The sequence below is a fragment of the Panthera pardus genome, unplaced genomic scaffold (genome assembly GCF_024362965.1).
Source record: "Panthera pardus isolate Hobbes unplaced genomic scaffold, ASM2436296v1 HiC_scaffold_16, whole genome shotgun sequence".
NCBI lineage: Eukaryota > Metazoa > Chordata > Mammalia > Carnivora > Felidae > Panthera > Panthera pardus.
The window spans coordinates 148,230,812-148,251,313 of record NW_026526721.1 but is presented as its reverse complement, the minus strand read 5'-3'; the positions used below and the strand labels follow the sequence as shown (position 1 = coordinate 148,251,313).

General features: G+C 41.2%; 1 long non-coding RNA gene across 1 annotated transcript; it reads left to right on the top strand.

Moving 5' to 3' along the window:
- Positions 1–14: 14 nt before the first annotated feature.
- Positions 15–20,267, top strand: LOC109248808 (uncharacterized). The gene is made up of 4 exons (XR_002072270.2): positions 15–601; positions 1,335–1,476; positions 2,037–2,164; positions 20,106–20,267. It is a non-coding gene; the product is annotated as an uncharacterized LOC109248808 (long non-coding RNA).
- The last annotated feature ends 235 nt before the right edge of the window (positions 20,268–20,502 follow it).

Here is a 20,502-nt window from a genome sequence, read left to right as displayed (position 1 = left end):
GGGACCTGGGCAAAGCGTTTGTCCAACCTAACTGGGTGTGGGGGCCGGGTTCTTGGGCAGATAGGGGACCTATGCGCAGTGGGGGGCTGTGAAAGCCTAGGCCGTTGTCATTTCTTCTCCCCCTACACTGTCTTCTGTTTCCTCCCATCCGTTTTTTGACGCTTGCCAGAGCTCAAAGACGTGGCGACATAGGCTGAGTAATAGCGGAGAATGAAGCCGGCTTCTCGTGTTCCTCACTCTTTAGAAAAGCGAAGACTGTGGACAACCTTGCTTCTTGCACATGAGAAAACAGACCAGATTCTCCGTCTGTTTATGGTTTTCAAAGCTCCACGTCCTCAAATTCCAGACGCCAGACGTCAACACCAGCTCCCCTCTTCCTTCCATTCAAGTTAGCTCAGTGGTTCTCAAATTTCAGCATCCGAATCACCTGGATGCTGTTGAAACACATTTCTGGGTCCCACCCACAGAACTTCTGATTCTGTGCATCTGGATGAGGCCCAAAAGTTTTCAGTTCCATCATGTTACCAAGTGATGTGGATGTTACTAATCAGCGGCCATGCTTTGCTTTATATAGAAGGGCTGTGCCTCTCTTTAATCTCAGGTGAATCACATCTATTCTTTGACTTCTAACCCTTCCTACGTTCTCAGGAATCTTAGTGGTTTCTGCTTGCAGGATAAACCTGGAAATACTTTCCAAATGACATAAGCAAAAGGCCAAGAGTAGTGGAGAATGGAGAATGCCTTCTGAACCCTGAAGTTTTTTCTGCCCAGAATAGTGCCAGCAGCTAATGTTCTAATCTTTGGTGAAAAAAATTGGAAGGTTCCCTGTTGGGGAAAGAGATTTGCCTAATACCTGGCAGAAGGGAAGGTCTCCCATTGAAAGAGCTCAGTGCCTTATCTCAACTAAAGGAAGTTCAGTAATCAATAACCTTCCCCAAATGTGTGATAAACACTGAATAAGCCTTTTAGTACCTTACTCTGGCATATGAATACTCTGGCATATGAACACACAGAAATATCAAGATATGTGAGGAAAGATTCTAACATGAAAGAGATTAAAATAAGCTAACCAATGCAAGTAACTCAGAGGAAACAAATACAATGCAGAAGCCAGGCTAAAACTTCAAAATTATTAATATTCTAGATGTGAAAATGCATAGCATCTATAGTTTGTATTTTTTTTCCTTTAATCCAAAAGATATTTAAGAGCAGTTTTTATTTGTTTGCTTTTAATTAGTTAGATGTTGTTGTTCGACTGTGTGTATTTGGTTTGGGGAAGCTATTGAAACTTCCTTTGTTATAATAAATGATTAATATTTTTCAATGTTCCACAGGAGTTTGGAATGAAGATCTCTTATTTGTTGGCTTCAAAATTTCATATGCATACTTTCAAGTTTATTAACTGACATGTTTGAATCTTCCAGACCTTCTTTTTATGTTGCTTCGTCCTGAGTGCTCTGCCAGTTCTTGAGAAAGGTGTTTTGAAGTTACTCGTTATGGTCGTGGATTTGCCAATTATTTGTTTCTGGGTTTAGTTCAAGGTCAGCGAGCTTAGAAAAACAACAGCAGGGGCGCCTGGGTGGCTCAGTCGGTTAAGCGGCCGACTTCTGCTCGGGTCACGATCTCACGGTCCGTGGGTTCGAGCCCCGCGTCGGGCTCTGTGCTGACAGCTCAGAGCCTGGAGCCTGGTTCAAATTCTGTGTCTCCCTCTCTCTCTGCCCCTCCCCTGTTCATGCTCTGTCTCTCTCTGTCTCAAAAATAAATAAACGTTAAAAAAAATTTTTTTTTAAAAAAGAAAAACAACAAAATGACCCCAGTGAAAATAGGAGGAAAACATTAATAAAGTTAAAACAAGAAATGAATGAAACTGAAAGGGAAAAAAAAAATCCAACCAGGAGTATAAATTCAGAGGGCAGGAGATTGTTTCCATGATTCTCTTCTGAGCTATAATTTCCCCAGAGAACTAGACACAGAAGCTGACCATGGTGCCCTGGGGGCTCCAGCTTTTCCTAAGATATGATGTGCTCTATGCCCAGGTTACCAGCTCAGGGAATGGACTGTCCTGGAGACAGAAGCTGGAGTCTGGGAGCCTCAAGACCAATGCACCCCATCTCTCTGGAAAGTCTGGGAGAGGACACGATCATTCTAGCACCAGTTTACAAGTGTAAATGCACTGAAAGAGCCAGATGCCATCTCCCTCTTGGATGGGAGGTTTTCAACCTTATAATACTAACCCATAGCTTTTAAAATTACTGGCCTCCTGGGAGGTCTTTTCCCTTTAATAACAAAATTAATCACTCTTAACATCCTTTACACATACTGTGGCAACTCCAGGATGGACTAGATTTTCAGAGAAATTACTTTTTGGGGTCATTACTTGCAACAAATTCCTTAATGACTGGTCCCTTCTCACCGTCTCCTCCTCAGCACGTCCTATGCACCTCTGACCCCGCTTCCCCCTCATGCACCTGATGGTGCTTTCTTCTTCTTCCTTCCCAAAGCCCATGTTACTGTGCAAAACATATTTTACTGATAGTGTGGTAATAACAGAGGTTACAACACAGAAAAGAAAGAACTTAAAAGTGAATGTTAGACATGGTCACGGCAAGGGTGTTAGGAAGCAGGCATTTGCACACTGCCAGGGAGAGAGCAGTTTGGCAATACGTATCGAAATACCAAATGCACATCCCCATTGACCAAGCAGTTCTTCTAAAAATTTATCATACGTATGTGTGTGTGTGTGTGTACTTACATTTGAAAAATGGCATATGCACAAAAGTATTCAATGCAGATGAGGCATTTTAAGAAACTGGTAACAGGGGCGCCTGGGTGGCTCAGTCGGTTAAGCATCCAACTTCAGCTCAGGTCATGGTCTCGCAGTTTGTGGGTTCAAGCCCCACGTCGGGCTCTGTGCTGACAGCTCAGAGCCTGGAGCCTGCTTCGGATTCTATGTCTCCTCCTCTCTCTGCACCTCCCATGCTCATGCTCTATCTCTCACTGTCTCTCAATAATAAACAAACGTTTAAAAAAATTTAAAAAAACTGATAACTCAAATTTATATCCGCAAGAGACTGATTAAATTAGAAATGAATTTTTCTCTTTGTGTGCTGATATAAAAATATACCCAAGGCTAGCTGTTAAGGGGGAAAAGCAAGGTGCATAACACTGAGCATAATATACTACCATTTGTAAAAAGAAAAAAAGAGGAACAAGAATACATGTAGATATTGGCTCACATAGGCAAAGAATAGCTCCAACATCTCCTGAGGGAAGGACAAGAAACCAGTTAACGGTTGATTGTTGCAGGGGACCTGAGTGGGTGCAGGGCTGGGTATAAGAGATGACAATGTGTACATCTCAAATTTGAAACCACATAACGGCACTACCTATTCTACGGTATGTCACATAATTTAAGTGAATATATATATATTTTTTAATTATATATTACACACATATATGGAATGTAGCTTGTCTACATTCTGCAAGCCTTCCCGCCACGCACCATGCTCCTCTTTCAGACTCTCCCTAGAGCTCCATTTTCCCTTCTTACCTCTTCTACCCAGTCCAAGGCTGACACCCCTCCTTCTTTGTCTTCAGGGAAATATTGTCTCAGTCCCCTCATCTTATCTGATGGAGCACCTGAACTTCCAGTCCACTAACGACCTCCTCTAGACAGACCTGATCTAATCTTGCATCCGCAGGAAGGTCGTTAAGGAGCTTCCGTAAACAAATGTTGCCCGCTCCTAATTGTTACCTTTAGAAATGCAAAGAGTCTGTAGATTATTTGAATTTCGAGTTTTCTCTTAACACATCTCAAGCTGAATTATTAAGCCACATTCCCTGTCCCTGAAAGGGAAGGGCCCTTTCCCTTTCCTCCTTCTTGGTAGACGGTTAACACTGAAATGAGTGTTCTTATCCATCCATCTCGCAAGCAGCTCTGATTTGCTGCCTGAGGGTAAATTTGCATGTGATAGGATGGTGTCGCATGTGATAGGTTTAACATTTGCTTTGTGATTTGTAAAAAATACTATTTTTAAGCATAGGAAGGCATTTCCCATGTGGAGATCAGCTATTCACCTAGTTTTCTGCTTTCATTGTTTCAGTGTTCACACTGGATTATTCAGCCCATCTGGAATTTATTTTGGTGGACATTGGGGAATTAGGTTCTAACTTTATATGCCTCAGAATAATTAACCAGTTATCCCAGCACTAACCTTCTCCCTTTCCTCAGGCAATTGTGACGCCTCCTTCACTGTAGACCAGTTTTTTAATATGCACACTAAGGTCTGTTTCTAGCTTATTAATTTTGATCTGTGGAGCTATTTGTGAAGTAAAGATGATCCTTAATGATGTGGGCTTTAAATTCTTATAACATGGAAGAAAGAAAAATTACCTGCAGAGAATGAAGGGGCAGGATGACAGGAGAAAACGGAGGGGAGGGAATGATTAAGACAAGGCAGTGCGTGATATGTGATGGGGCGTCATTTAGAGTAGAAGCACTAAGATACACTAACAGCCCACCTGTGGCTGCAGAACGTCAAATTATGAGAGAAAAGGTCTGGCACGGTGACCCTCTGGAGTTTGCTGCAGTCTAGGAGCAGGATCAGAGGAATCATATGTATTCAAATGCATTCATTCAACAAATATATACTCACGGCTGCTGTATGTCAGGCAAGGCATTCTCTCCTGAGTCTAAAGCAGTGAACAAAAAGATAGGAGTCTATTAGAAGTGGAGAGAGAAATACTGTCCCAGGAGTAGAATACATAGTGGGGCTTATACATCTGGGTTTTCTTTTAGGACAGGCATTGTGGATGATTGTCAATTATTGGCAGTGCAGAACATGAATCTCTTTCTTCTGTTTGGGTTAGGTTGAGTTGCTTACTATCTTAGGTTGAGTTGGCCAGAAGCGGAACCTGAGAAAGAGATTTTTATGCATGTGATTTATCGGCAAGTGTTGCTAGGAAGAGGAGAATGAGGAAAATAGGACAGGGCATGGGAATGGCTAAGAATGAGTGTGGTCTATTTGGAGACAAGATTTGGCCCAAATCCACTGGTAGCTCTGAACCATAAATTGCAGCCTAGAGTTGGTTCCACTTTAAAGCTGAGGTGTCACTTTCAAATGCTAATGTAGCAGTCAAATATCAGGCTACTAGGGATGGGCAGCCTAATTTCCAAGGTTGAGGTGGTTACTGGTCAGATAAGAGTAAATTTCAGCAGAAGGCGGTACGTGGAGGATGGGTATACTAGCCAGGTACAGAAAACCTGGGTAAGAAATCGGGAGCATGAACTACATTGAACAAATGAGCCTTACACCAGCCTTAACCCTAATTCTAACTATAGCACTGGAGGTAACCCCAGCTGTAGTCCTATGGCTTTCTTTGTCCTAAGGTTGGAGGTAACCCCAGCTGTAGTCCTATGGCTTTCTTTGTCCTAAGGTTGGCAAAGCCAAAGCCATAACCCTAAATCTACTTTGTTTCAACACTAGACCTATGTAAGCCCTAACTCTAATCCAAGCCCCAACTGTAACCCTGACTTTAGCCATATCCCAAACATAGCTCTGCCACTAGGTTAGCCTGAGCCCTAGTCCTTGCCCCAATCTAAGCCCTGATCCTAACCTTAACCTAAACTCACGGCATAGCTTGGACCCTAGCCCTCGTCCTAGTCCTGTGGTTCTCTTTATTCTTTCTTGAGGTTTTTTTGGTTTTTTTTTTTTTTTTGGCCCAACTCCCAGCCTTCCCAATACACCTGTGAACCTCCCAGTATCTTACCAATATATTCCCTTTAATCAAAGTCCATTTCTGTTGCTTCCAGTTAAGAGTCCTGAAAAATGTAGAAATTGATCCCAAGAGTAGATGCAGGCTAAAGAAAGACCTTAAAAATTTAGAGCAAACACGGGGTGGATATCAGGTCTATCTGGGGAGCAAGACAATGAAATCTAGTTCATCTTAAGGGATGGGAATTTGGCAACCTGTAGCAGAATGAGGGAAAATAATAATTGAAATTATTATCTGCAGTCACTTGGGATGGATACCCATTTGAAAAAAGACTTCAGAGTAAAAAGTAATTGCTACAGGGGACACACGCACACACACACACACACACACACACACACACACACACAAAAGAATTTAAGATCCAGGACTTGAGATAGTTTCTTCTAATGGGATTGGACAGTATTAAGTTCCTAAATTCTTAGTTTGAAGCATGGACTAAAATTTCAGGAATCTGTATGGCTGTGATGAAACAATCTCTTATTTCAAAGCTACATGATTTAAATTGAAAACAAGAAATGTAATCCTTTGGATTACAAATACGTCGGCTGAATTTATAGTCATCACTATTTTCTTAGTTGAATAAAACTGGTCTCAACAGTGGTCTGTTGTGTTTTAATACCAAAGCTCCAAGATATAAAATATAAATCAAAAGTTCTTGGAATTTTTGGTCTCGGGCTGTCTTTCCACTACTTTTTCTTTCACTTTTTTAAAATGATTTACTTTTTGGGGCGCCTGGGTGGCGCAGTCGGTTAAGCGTCCGACTTCAGCCAGGTCACGATCTCGCGGTCCGTGAGCTCGAGCCCCGCGTCAGGCTCTGGGCTGATGGCTCGGAGCCTGGAGCCTGTTTCCGATTCTGTGTCTCCCTCTCTCTCTGCCCCTCCCCCGTTCATGCTCTGTCTCTCTCTGTCCCAAAAATAAATAAAAAACGTTGAAAAAAAAAATTAAAAAAAAAAATGATTTACTTTTTAATTTACATCCAAGTTAGTTAGTATATAGTGCAACAATGATTTCAGGAGTAGATTCCTTAATACTCCTTACCCATTTAGCCCATCCCCCCTCCCACAACTCCTCCAGCAGCCCTCTGTTTGTTCTCTATATTTAAGAGTCTCTTATGTTTTGTCTCCCTCCCTGTTTTTAAAATACTTTTGCTTCCCTTTCCTTATGCTAATCTGTTTTGTGTCTTAAGTGAGTGAAGTCATATGATAGTTGTCTTTCTCTGACTAATTTCGCTTAATATAATATCCACTAGTTCCATCGATATAGTTGCAAATGGCAAGATTTCATTATTTTTGATTGCTGAGTAAATACTCCATTGTATTTATATACCACATCTTCTTTATCCATTCAGTAGTTGATGGACATTTGGGCTCTTTCCATACTTTGGCTATTGATAATGCTGCTATAAACATTGGGGTGCATGTGCCCCTTCAAATCTGTATTTTTGTATCCTTTGGATAAATACCTAGTAGTGTAATTGCTGGGTCATAGGGTAGTTCTATTTTTAATATTTTGAGGAACCTCCATCCTGTTTTCCAGAGTGGCCGCACCAGTTTGCATTCCCACCAGCAGTGCAAAAGACATCCTCCTTCTCCACGTCCTCGCCTACATCTGTTGTTGCCTGAGTTGTTCTGTTGAGCCATTCTAATGGATGTGATGTGGCATTTCATTGTGGTTTTGATTTGTATTTCCCTGATGATGAGTGATATTGAGCATTTTTGTGTGTGTTGGCTGGCCGTCTGGATGTCTTTGGAGAAGTGTCTATTCATGTCTTTTGCCCGTTTCTTCACTGGATTAATTGCTTTTTGGGTGTTGAATTTAATAAGTTCTTTATAAATTTTGGATACTAACCCTTTATCTGATAAGTCGTTTGCTAACATCTTCTCCCATTCTTTCACTTGCCTTTTAGTTTTGCTGATTGTTTCCTTCGCTGTGCAGAAGATTTTCATCTTGATGAGGTCCCAATGGTTCATTATCACTTTTGTTTCCCTTGTCTCTGGAGACGTGTTGAGTAAGAACTTGCTGCAGCCAAGACCAAAGAGGTTTTAGCCTGCTTTCTCCTCAAGGATTTTGATGGCTTCCGGTCTTATATTTAGGTCTTTCACCCATTTTGAGTTTATTTTTGTGTATGGTGTAAGAAAGTGCTCCAGATTCATTTTTCTTCATGTTGCTGTCTGGTTTTCCCAGCACCACTTGCTGAAGAGACTGTCTTTATTCCATTGGATATTCTTTCCTGCTTTGTCAAAGATTAGTTGGCCATATGTTTGTGGATCCATTTCTGGGTTCTCTATTCTATTCCATTGATCTGAGTGTCTGTTTTTTTGCCAGTACCATATGGTCTTGATGTTTATAGCTTTGAAAGACAGCTTGAAGTTGGGGATTGTGATGCCTCCAGGTTTGGTTTTCATTTTCAAGATCGTTTTGGCTATTCGGGGTCTTTTCTGGTTCCATACAAATTTTAGGATTGCTTGTTCTAGCTCTGTGAAGAATGCTGGTGTTATTTTGATTGGGATTGTGTTGAATATGTGGATTGCTTTGGGTAATATTGATGTTTTAACAATATTTGTTCTTCCTATCCGGGAGTATGAAATATTTTTCCATTTTGTGTGTGTGTGTGTGTGTGTGTGTGTGTCTTCTTCAATTTCTTTCATAAGCTTTCTATAGTTTTCAGTGTATAGGTTTTTTTTTTTGTTTTTTTGTTTGTTTGTTTTTTTTACCTCTTTGGTTAGATTTATTCCTAGGTATTTTATGGTATTGATGCAATTGTAAATGAGATTGGCTCCTTGATTTCTCCTTCTGTTGCATCATTATTGGCGTATAGAAATGCAACTGACTTCTGTGAATTGATATTTGTATCCTGCGACTTTGCTGAATGCATGGATCAGTTCTAGCAGTTTTTTGGTGGAATCTTTTGGGTTTTCCATATAGACTATCATGTCATCTGCGAAGAGTGAAAGTTTGACCTCCTCCTGGCCTATTTGGATGCCTTTTATTTCTTTGTGTTGTCTGATTGCTCAGGCTAAGACTTCCAAAACTATGTTGAATAACAGTGGTGAGAGTGGACATCCCTGTGTTGTTCCTGACCTTAGGGGGAAAGCTCTCAGCTTTTCCCCATTGAGGATGAGATTAGCGTTGGGTCTTTCATATATGGCTTTTATGATCTCGAGGTATGATCCTTCTATCCCTACTTTCTTGAGGGCTTTTATCAAGAAACGATGCTTTATTTTGTCAAATGCTTTCTCTGCATCTATTGAGAGGATCATGTGGTTCTTGTCCTTTCTTTTTTTGATGTGATGAATCACATTGACAGTTTTGCAGGTATTGAACCAGCCCTACAACCCAGGTTTAAATCCCACTTGGTTGTGGTGAATAATTTTTTTAATGTATTGTTGGATCCGGTTGGCTAGTATCTTTTTGAGGATTTCTGCATCCATGTTCATCAGGGAAATTGGTCTCTAGTTCTCCTTTTTAGTGGGGTCCTTGTCTGGTCTTGGAATCAAGGTAATGCTGGCCTCAAAGAATGAGTTTGGAAGTATTCCTTCCATTTCTATTTTTTGGAACAGCTACAAGAGAATAGGTGTTAACTCTTCTTTAAATGTTTGGTAGAATTCCCCTGGAAAGTCATCTGGCCCTGGAATCTTGTTTTTGGGGGGATTTTTGATTACTAATTCAATTTCTTTACTGGTTATTGGTCTGTTCAAATTTTCTATTTCTTCCTGTTTCAGTTTTGGTAGTTTATATGTCTCTAGGAATTTGTCCATTTCTTCCAAATTGCCCATTTTATTGGCATATTACTGCTCATAATATTCTCTTATTATTGTTTGTATTTTTGCTATGTTGGTTGTGATCTCTCCTGTTTCATTCTTGATTTTATTTATTTGGGTCCTTTCCTTTTTCTTTTTGATCAAACTGGCTAGTGGTTTATCAATTTTGTTAATTCTTTTGAAGAACCAGTTTCTGGTTTCATTGATCTGTTCTACTTTTTTTTTTTTTTCAATAGCACTGATTTCTGCTCTAATCTTTATTATTTCCTGTCTTCTGCTGGTTTTGGGTTTTATTTGCTGTTCTTTTTCCAGCTCTTTAAGATGTAAGGTTAGTTGTGTATCTAAGACCCTTCTTCCTTCTTTAGGAAGGGCTGGATTGCTACATACTTCCCTCTTATGACTGCCTTTGCTGTGTCCCAGAGGTTTGGAGCTGTGGTGTTGTCATTTTCATTGGCTTCCCTGTACTTTTTAATTTCCTCTTTAACTTCTTGGTTAGCCCATTCATTCATTAGTAGGATGTTATTTAGTCTCCAAGTATTTGTTATCTTTCCACATTTTTTCTTGTGGTTCATTCCGAGTTTCATAGTGTTGTGGTCTGAAAATATGCACAGTATGATCTCAATCATTTTGTACTTTTTGAGGGCTGATTTGTGTCCCAGTATATGATCTATTCTGGAGAATGTTCCATGTGCCCTGGAGAAGAATGTATATTCCACTGCTTTGGGATGAAATGTTCTGAATATATCTGTCAAGTCCATCTGATCCAGTGTGTCATTCAAATCCATTGTTTCCTTGTTGATTGCTGTTAGTGGGGTGTTGAAGTCCCCTGCTATTATGGTCTGATTATCAATGAGTTTCTTTATGTTTGCGACTAATTGATTTAAATATTTGGGTGCTTCACATTTGGAGCATAAATGTTTACAAATGTTAGGTCTTCTTGGTGGATAAACCCCTTAATTATGATATAATGCCCTTCTTCATCTTTTATTACAGTCTTTTAAAATCGACATTGTCTGATATAAGTATGACTACTCCAGTTTTCTTTTGTCAACCATTAGCATGATAGATGGTTCGCCATCCCCTCACTTTCAATCTGAAGGTGTCTTTCGGGCTAAAGTGTGTCTCTTGTAAACAGCATATAAATGGATCTTGTTTTCTTATCCGTTCTGTTACCCTGTGTCTTTTGATTGGAGCACCTAGCCCATTGACGTTTAGAGTGAGTACTGAAAGATATGAATTTATTGCCATTATGTTGCCTATAGAATTGGAATTTCTGGTGGTGTTCTTTCTAGTCTTTGTTGCCTTTGGTCTTTTTTTTTTTTTTTTTTTTTTTTTGTCTTGTCTCCCCTCAGAGAGTCCCCCTTAAAATTTCTGGCAGGGCTGAGAGGTTCGGAAGATGGTGGCATAGGGGGACGCTGGGCTCACCTCGTCCAGCTGATCACTTAGATTCCACCCACACCTGCCTAAATAACCCAGAAAACTGCCAGAGGATTAGCAGAACGGAGTCTCTGGAGCCAAGTGCAGGCAAGAGGCCCACGGAAGAGGGTAGGAAGGGAGGAGAGGCGGTGCGCGCTACACGGACTGGCGGGAGAAGCCGGGGCGGTGGAGGGGCCGCCCGCCAGGCAAGGCGGAATCCCCGAGTCTGGCTTGCAAAAGTGGAGGGCCCGGACAGAGTGTGTTCCGACAGCCAGCAGGACGTAACATCTGGAATGTTATAAGTCAACAGCTCTGCTCGGAGAGCGGGAGGGCGAGAGGACACCGAGAGGGAGAGGTGCTGAGTCCCAGAGGACAGAGCTCAGCTCAGCGGGGAACAAAGGTGCTGGGAAGTGCCATCTCCCTTGCCCATCCCCAGCCAAAATCCCAAAGGGAACCAGTTCCCGTCACGGAACTTGCTTGCACCGCGCAAACACCGAACGGGGTGCTTCTGTAGATCCGTCCCTCCGACGGGTTGGCCTCCCTCCCACAGGGGACCACCGAGGGCAAAGCAGGCTAAGCCTGCCCCTCCTGCCCCTGTGCACCTTGCGGATTCACCCTGGCTAATACGCCAGATCCCATCGAAGCAGCACCACAAGCCTGGCAGTGTGCAAGCAGCCCAGACAGGGACCACACCGCTCCACAGTGAGTCCTGCCCCTGGGAGAGGGGAACATAAGGTACACACCAGTCTGACTGTGGCCCCAGCGGTGGGCTGGGGCAGACATCGGGTCTGACTGCGGCCCCGCCCACCAATACAAGTTACTCGGACAGCACAGGGGAAGTGCCCTGCGGTTTGGAGCCACCTCAGGGACTACCCAAAATGACGAAACGGAAGAATTCTCCTCAAAAGAAACTCCAGGAAGTAGATCAAAAACGATTTCAGCAATATAACGGAACAAGAAGGTAGAATAATAGTCATAAAATTAATTGCTGGGCTTGAAAAAGTATAGAGGACAGAAGAGAATCTATTGCTGCAGAGATCAAGGGACTAAGAAATAGTCGTGAGGAGCTAAACGATGCTATAAATGAGGTGCAAAATAAAATGGAGGCGGCCATAGCACGGATTGAAGAGGCAGAGGAGAGAATAGGTGAATTAGAAGATAAAATTATGGAAAAAGAGGAAGCTGAGAAAAAGAAAGATAAAAAAATCCAGGAGTATGAGGGGAGAATTAGAAAACTAAGTGATGCGAGGACACGTAATAATATCCGTATAATAGGGATTCCAGAGGAGGAAGAGAGAAAGGGGCTGAAGGTGTACTTGAACAAAACATAGCTGAGAATTTCCCTGATCTGGGGAAAGAAAAAGGCATTGAAATCCAAGAGGCACAGAGAATTCCCTTCAGACGTAACTTGAATCAATCTTCTGCACGACATATCATAGTGAAACTGGCAAAAGACAAGGATAAAGAGAAAATTCTGAAAGCAGCTAGGGACAAACACGCTCTAACATATAAAGGGACACCCATAAGACTAGTGGCAGACTTATCTACTGAAACTTGGCAGGCCAGAAAGGAATGGCAGGAAATCTTCAATGTGATGAACAGAAAAAAATATGCAGCCGAGTATCCTTTATCCAGCAAGTCTGTCATTCAGAATAGAAGGAGAGATAAAGGTCTCCCCAAACAAACAAAAACTGAAGCAATTCATCACCACTAAACCAGCCCTACAAGAGATCCTGAGGGGGATTCTGTGAGTGATATGTTGCAAGATATCGCAATGACTCTAAACCCATATCTTTCAATAATAACTCTGAATGTAAATGGACTAAATGCGCTAACCAAAAGACATAGGGTATCAGAATGGATAAAAAAACAAGACCCATCTATTTGCTGCCTACAAGAGACTCATTTTAGACCTGAGGACACCTCACCTTCAGATTGAGAGTGAGGGGATGGAGAACTGTCTATCAAGCTACCAGAAGTCAAAAGAAAGCTGGAGTAGCCATACTTATATCAGACAAACTAGACTTTAAACTAAAGGCAGTAACAAGAGCTGAAGAAGGGCATTGTATAATAATTACAGGGTCTATCCATCAGGAAGAGCTAACAATTATAAATGTCCATGCACCGAATACGGAAGCCCCCAAATATATAAAACAATTAATCACAAATATAAGCAACCTTATTGATAAGAATGTGGTAATTGCAGGGGATTTTAATACTCCACTTACAACAATGGATAGATCATCTAGAGGCATGGTCAATAAAGAAACAAGGGCCCTGAATGATACATTGGATCAGATGGACTGACAGATAATATCTAGAACTCTGCATCCCAAAGCAACAGAATATACTTTCTTCTTGAGTGCACATGGAACATTCTCCAAGATAGATCACATACTTGGTCACAAAACAGCCCTTCATAAGTATAAAAGAATTGAGATGATACCACGCACACTTTCAGACCACAATGCTATGAAGCTTGAAATCAACCACAGGAAAAAGTCTGGAAAACCTCCAAAAGCATGGAGGTTGAAGAACACCCTACTAAAGAATGAATGGGTCAACCAGGCAATTAGAGAAGAAATTTAAAAATATACAGAAACAAACGAAAATGAAAATACAACAATCCAAACTCTTTGGGATGCAGCGAAGGCAGTCCTGAGAGGAAAATACATTGCAATCCAGGCCTATCTCAAGAAACAAGAAAAATCCCAAATACAAAATCTAACAGCACACCTAAAGGAACTAGAAGCAGAACAGCAAAGACACCCCAAACCCAGCAGAAGAAAAGAAATAATAAGATCAGAGCAGAAATAAACAATATAGAATCTAAAAAAAAAAAAAAACTGTAGAGCAAATCAATGAAACCGAGAGTTGGTTTTTTGAAAAAATAAACAAAATTGATAAACCTCTAGGCAGCCTTCTCAAAAAGAAAAGAGAGATGACCCAAATAGATAAAATCATGAATGAAAATGGAATTATTACAACCAATCCCTCAGAAATACAAACAATCATCAGGGAATACTATGAAAAATTATATGCCAACAAACTGGACAACCTGGAAGAAATGGACAAATTCCTAAGCACCCACACACTTCCAAAACTCAACAGGAAGAAATAGAAAACTTGAACAGACCCATAACCATCAAATAAATTGAATCAGTTATCAAAAATCTCCCAACAAATAAGAGTCCAGGACCAGATGGCTTCCCAGGGGAATTCTACCAGACATTTAAAGCAGAGATAATACCTATCCTTCTCAAGCTGTTCCAAAAAATAGAAAGGGAAGGAAAACTTCCAGACTCATTCTATGAAGCCAGCATTACTTTGATTCCTAAACCAGACAGAGACCCAGAAAAAAAAAGAGAACTACAGGCCGATATCCCTGATGAATATGGATGCAAAAATTCTCAATAAGATACTAGCAAATCAAATTCAACGGCATATACAAAGAATTATTCACCATGATCAAGTGGGATTCATTCCTGGGATGCAGGGCTGGTTCAACATTCGCAAATCAATCAACGTGATACATCACACTAATAAAAGAAAAGAGAAGAACCATATGATCCTGTCAATCGATGCAGAAAAAGCATTTGACAAAATTCAGCATCCTTTCTTAATAAAAACCCTCGAGAAAGTCGGGATAGAAGGAACATACTTAAACATCATAAAAGCCATTTATGAAAAGCCCACAGCTAATATCATCCTCAATGGGGAAAAAAGAGCTTTCCCCCTGAGATCAGGAACACGACAGGGATGTCCACTCTCACTGCTGTTGTTTAACAAACTATTGGAAGTTCAAGCATCAGCAATCAGACAACAAAAGGAAATCAAAGGCATCAAAATTGGCAAAGATGAAGTCAAGCTTTCACTTTTTGCAGATGACATGATATTATACATGGAAAACCCGACAGACTCCACCAAAAGTCTGCTAGAACTGATACATGAATTTAGCAAAGTCGCAGGATACAAAGTCAATGTACAGAAATCAGTTGCATTCTTACACACTAATAATGAAGCAACAGAAAGACAAATAAAGAAACTGATCCCATTCACAACTGCACCAAGAAGCATAAAATACCTAGGAATAAACCTAACCAAAGATGTAAAAGATCTGTATGCTGAAAACTATAGAAAGATTATGAAGGAAATTGAAGAAGATATAAAGAAACGGAAAAACATTCTGTCCTCATAGATTGGAAGAATAAATATTGTTAAAATGTCAATACTACCCAAAGGTACCTACACATTCAATGCAATCCCAATCAAAATTGCACCAGCATTCTTCTCGAAGCTAGAACAAGCAATCCTAAAATTTGTATGGAACCACAAAAGACCCCGAATGGCCAAAGTAATTTTGAAGAAGACCAAAGCGGGAGGCAACACAATCCCAGACTTTAGCCTCTACTGCAAAGGTGTAATCATCAAGACAGCATGGTATTGGCACAAAAACAGACACATAGACCAATGGAATAGAATAGAAACCCCAGAATTAGACCCACAAAAGTATGGCCAACTAATCTTTGATGAAGCAGGAAAGAATATCCAATGGAAAAAAGACAGTCTCTTTAAGAAATGGTGCTGGGAGAACTGGACAGCAACATGCAGAAGGATGAAACTAGACCACTTTCTTACACCATTCACAAAAATAAACTCAAAATGGATAAAGGACCTGAAATAGGTGAGACAGGAAACCATCAAAATCCTAGAGGAGAAAGCAGGAAAAGACCTCTGACCTCAACCGCAGCAATTTCTTACCTGACACATCTCCAAAGGCAAGGGAATTAAAAGCAAAAATGAACTATTGGGACCTCATGAAGATAAAAAGCTTCTGCACTGCAAAGGAAACAATCAACAAAACTAAAAGGCAACCGACGGAATGGGAAAAGATATTTGCAAATGACATATCAGACAAAAGGCTGGTATCCAAAATCGATAAAGAGCTCACCAAACTCCACACCCGAAAAACAAATAATCCAGTGAAGAAATGGGCAGAAAACATGAATAGACCCTTCTCTAAAGAAGACATCCCGATGGCCAACAGGCACATGAGAAGATGCTCAACATCGCTCCTCATCAGGGAAGTACAAATCAAAACCACACTCAGATACCACCTCACGCTGGTCAGAGTGGCTAAAATGAACAAATCAGGAGACTATAGATGCTGGTGAGGATGTGGAGAGACGGGAACCCTCTTGCACTGCTGGTGGGAATGCAAACTGGTGCAGCCGCTCTGGAAAACAGTGTGGAGATTCCTCCAAAAATTAACAATAGACCTACCCTATAACCCAGCAATAGCACTGCTAGGAATTTACCCAAGGGATACAGGAGTGCTGAGGCACGGGGGCACTTGTACCCCAATGTTTATAGCAGCACTTTCAACAATAGCCAAATTATGGGAAGAGCCTAAATGTCCATCAACTGATGAATGGATAAAGAAATTGTGGTTTATATACACAATGGAATACTACGTGGCAATGAAAAAGAATGAAATCTGGCCTTTTGTAGCAACGTGGATGGAACTGGAGAGTTATGCTAAGTGAAGTAAGTCATACAGAGAAAGACAGATACCATGCTTTCACTCTTATGTGGATCCTGAGAAACTTAACAGAAGACCAGAGGGGAGGGGAAGGGGGGGTGAGTTACAGAGAGGGAAGGAGGCAAACCATAAGAGACTATTAAATACTGAGAACAAACTGAGGGTTGATGGGGGGTGGGAGGGAGGGGAGGGTGGGTGATGGGCATTGAGGAGGGCACCTGTTGGGATGAGCACTGGGTGTTGTATGGAAACCAATTTGACAATAAATTTAACATTAAAAAATTTTTCTTGCAGGGCTGATTTAGTGGTCATGAATTCCTTTAATTTTTGTTTGGGAAACTTTTCATCTCTCCTTCTTTTTGAATGACAGCTTTGCTGTATCAAGAATTCTTGGCTGCATATTTTTCTGATTCAACACATTGAATACTCCTTTCTGGTCCGCCAAGTTTCTGTGGATACGTCTGCTGCAAACTTGATCTGTCTTCCCTTGTCTTCCCTTCTCCTATGTTCATCTGTTTTGTTTTTTAAATTTCACATATGAGTGAAATCATATGATATTTGTCTTTCTCCGACTGACTTATTTCACTTAGCATAACATACCTTAGTTCCACCCACACTGTGGCAAATGGCAAGATTTCATTCTTTTTGATTGCCAAGTAATATGCGTGTGTGTGTGTGTGTGTGTGTGTGTGTGTGTACATCTTCTTTATCCATTCCTCATTTGGGCTTTTTCCATACTTTGGCTATTGTTGATAGTGCTTCTATAAGCATTGAGGTGCATGTGCCCCTTCAAATCTGTATTTTTGTATCCTTTGAATAAATACCTGGTAGTGCAATTGCTGGGTCATAGGGTAGCTGTATTTTTTATTTCTTTAGCAACTTCCATACTGTTTTCCAGAGTGGCTGTACCAGTTTGCATCCCCACCAGCAGGGCAAAAGTTTTCCTATTTCTCCCCATCCTCACCAACATCTGTTGTTTCCTGAGTTGTTCTTCTGAGCCATTCTGACAGGTGTGAGGCGGCATCTCACTGTGTTTTTGATTTGTATTTCCCTGATGATGAGTGACGTTGAGCATTTTTTCATGTGCCGATTGGCAATCTGGATGTCTTCTTTGGGAAAGTGTCTATTCCTGTCTTTTGCCCATTTCTTCAGTGAGTTATTTGCTTTTCTGGTGTTGAGTTTGATAAGTTCTTCATAGATTTTGAATACTAACCCTTTGTCTGATGTGTCGTTTGCAAATATCTTTTCCCATTCGATTGGTTGCCTTTAGTTTTGTTGATTGTTTCCTTTGGTGTAAAGACGCTTTTTATCTTGATAAAAAGTTCATTTTTGCTTTTGTTTCCCTTGCCTCTGGAGACATGTCATGTAAGAAGCTGCTGCAGCCGAGGTCAAAGAGGTTGTTGCCTGTTTTCTCCTCTAGGATTTTGATGGCTTCTTGTCTTACGTTTAGGTCTTTCATCCATTTTGAGTTTATTTTTGCGTATGGTGTAAGAAAGTGGTCCAGGTTCATTCCTCTGCATGTCGCTGTCCAGTTTTCCCAGCACCACTTGCTGAAGAGACTGTCTTTATTCCATTGGGTATTCTTTCCTGCTTTGTCAAAGATTGGTTGGCCATGAGTTTGTGGGCGGTTGGATTTTCTGGCAAGCCAGTGGCCCATGTTTCAAAGCAGAGAGGAAATTGCCACACCTTGTCTCTCTACTACTAAGAAAGATACACGATGTTTGCTAGGCTGCTTTGGATTTCCGAGGCAAAATATTCGGATGTGTGACCCCGAGGTTGCCAAATTACATGAGAAGGATGCCAAATTTGAGTGGATCCAGGAATGAAAGAGCCTCTCCAGCCTGTCCAGGCTAATGAGCAAATAGCCCTGTGATTTGGTCCATATACTCCAAAGGATGCAGTGGTCTGCGTCAGTCCGCATGGATCCTGTGGTCGTCCTTGACAGCACTAGCCCATGGGTGGTGTCTTTGAATTTGAAACGGAGCGTCCTCTCCTCATCAACTAACTCTCTTTGAGGAATAGTTGTTACAGGCCCCTGGAAGATACCATTTGATATTAGGTGCCCTTGGGATGTGAGCTGCTTATCATGACCTGAGTTATATGATCCACCAAGTCATTAAGGTGGGTGTGCCCAGTGTTAGTACTACATTGTTAATTGTAGGTCCTGAAGGTATTAGCAAGCTGCCTGAGCAGGTTGGTTACACTCCCAACATGTCTACTCTTGATGCATATTAACCCTCCTTTTTTTAAAATGCTTTATTTTTTTAAGTAATCTCTACATCCAACATGGGGATCAAACTCATGACCCAGAGATCAAGAGTTGCATGCTCTACCAACTGAGCCGGCCAGGCACCCCTAGAAACTCCTTTTTAACCCACAGCTTTTTCGTCTTGGGGAGTTCCTTTTCACCAGTTGACTATTGAAGAAAAATTCAAGCCTGGCCTACAATGTTCTCTGCAAGGTTTCTTAGAACCAACCAGAGGTGGACTGCTTTTGCGTTATAGACAGGAGAGACAAAGAAAGACCGCTTTGAAAACTAACGGAAAGAAAATCCTCCCAGGGATGGAGGAGCTTTTGAATAGCAAATCCACTTTTCTGGGTGGAGAAAAGCCCAGAAGTAAAGAGTAATAAGATTCATAGGCAGTAACTAACGGTCACAAGAAGTAATATCCTAGGGCATCATTCCTCTCTTGTAATCTTATCCTGATATATTTAATGCAACAATCACCCCCACACCCTTCTGTGCCCTTCCTGGTCCTTCTGCTCTGCCTATCATCAGTCTAGGACTTACAGCCCATCATCGGCCAAATCCTTTGGCTGTTCCCTGAACACATCACCGTCCTGTAATCCTTTCAAGGCATGGCTATTTTATTTTTCCCATACCTCAAATGGTTGGGTCATTGTCACTCTCACCTTGTTTTTACTTTCCCAATCACTAAAATTACTCTCCTATGTATGCTCACAACTACCCTAAACCTACCTCTCTTTCTTCATTAAACCCAGCATTAAAAACAACTTTGGATCTACTCCTGAAATCATTGTTGCACTATATGCTAACTAATTTGGATGTAAATTAAAAAAAAAATTAAGTTATTATGTTGAAAAGTAAATAAAAATTAAAAATTTAAAAAAAAAAAAACTTTGGTTAAACTCAACTTTCTTCTTCCCTTTCATGCCAACATGGAGCAGGGGATTGTGGTTGGAGAGAAACACACAATCATGCCGATCTAGTCCTACTTTAAATGTATAACCCAGGCATCTCAAATGGTCTCTCAGGCCTCCAGGAAATCCTACATTTTCTTAGACAATTCACTTTCTCCCTCTTTGGGCTGACTCACAGTTTCTCTCTCGTCCAACCTCAGATAGTCTCATCACCACAGTCACTCACAGTGGAAGCACCGATTTACATCTATCTGAATCTGTGAACCCATCTCCCCACTTTCACAGTGGATGGCCAGCCTCCCCCCCCCCCCCCCCGCCACACACACACACACACACACACACACACACACACACACACTTGTTCCCTGGATCCATCCCCTCTCTCCTGCATCATCAGTCTGCTCCTCTGGCGTTAACTTGATACATTCTACTTTTTTGTCCCTTGCGAGGTGCAATTGCACGAGAATAATTTAGGAGATTTCATGAAACCGGTATCTTTTTAACAAAATTCAAACGACATGGCCTCAAACACAGAGAGAAAATTACAAGAAAACAATCTTTAAGGAAGAAATTGAAAACTTTGCAAAAGATGCCGAACGTCCAATCCCTCAAAAAGCTAAGTCAAGGTAAGTTTTGTGAACCCAACTTCACTAATAATATGTACTTTTTCTTTTATCGAAGTACAGTTGACATTCATGTTACATCAGTTTCGGGTATATGGCATAGCGATTCCACAACTCTACACATTATGTTTTCCTCACCACAAGCATAGCCGCCATCTGTCCCCATACGGTGCTCTTACAGTAGGCATCGACTCTATTCCCTACGGTCTCTTTATCCCCATGA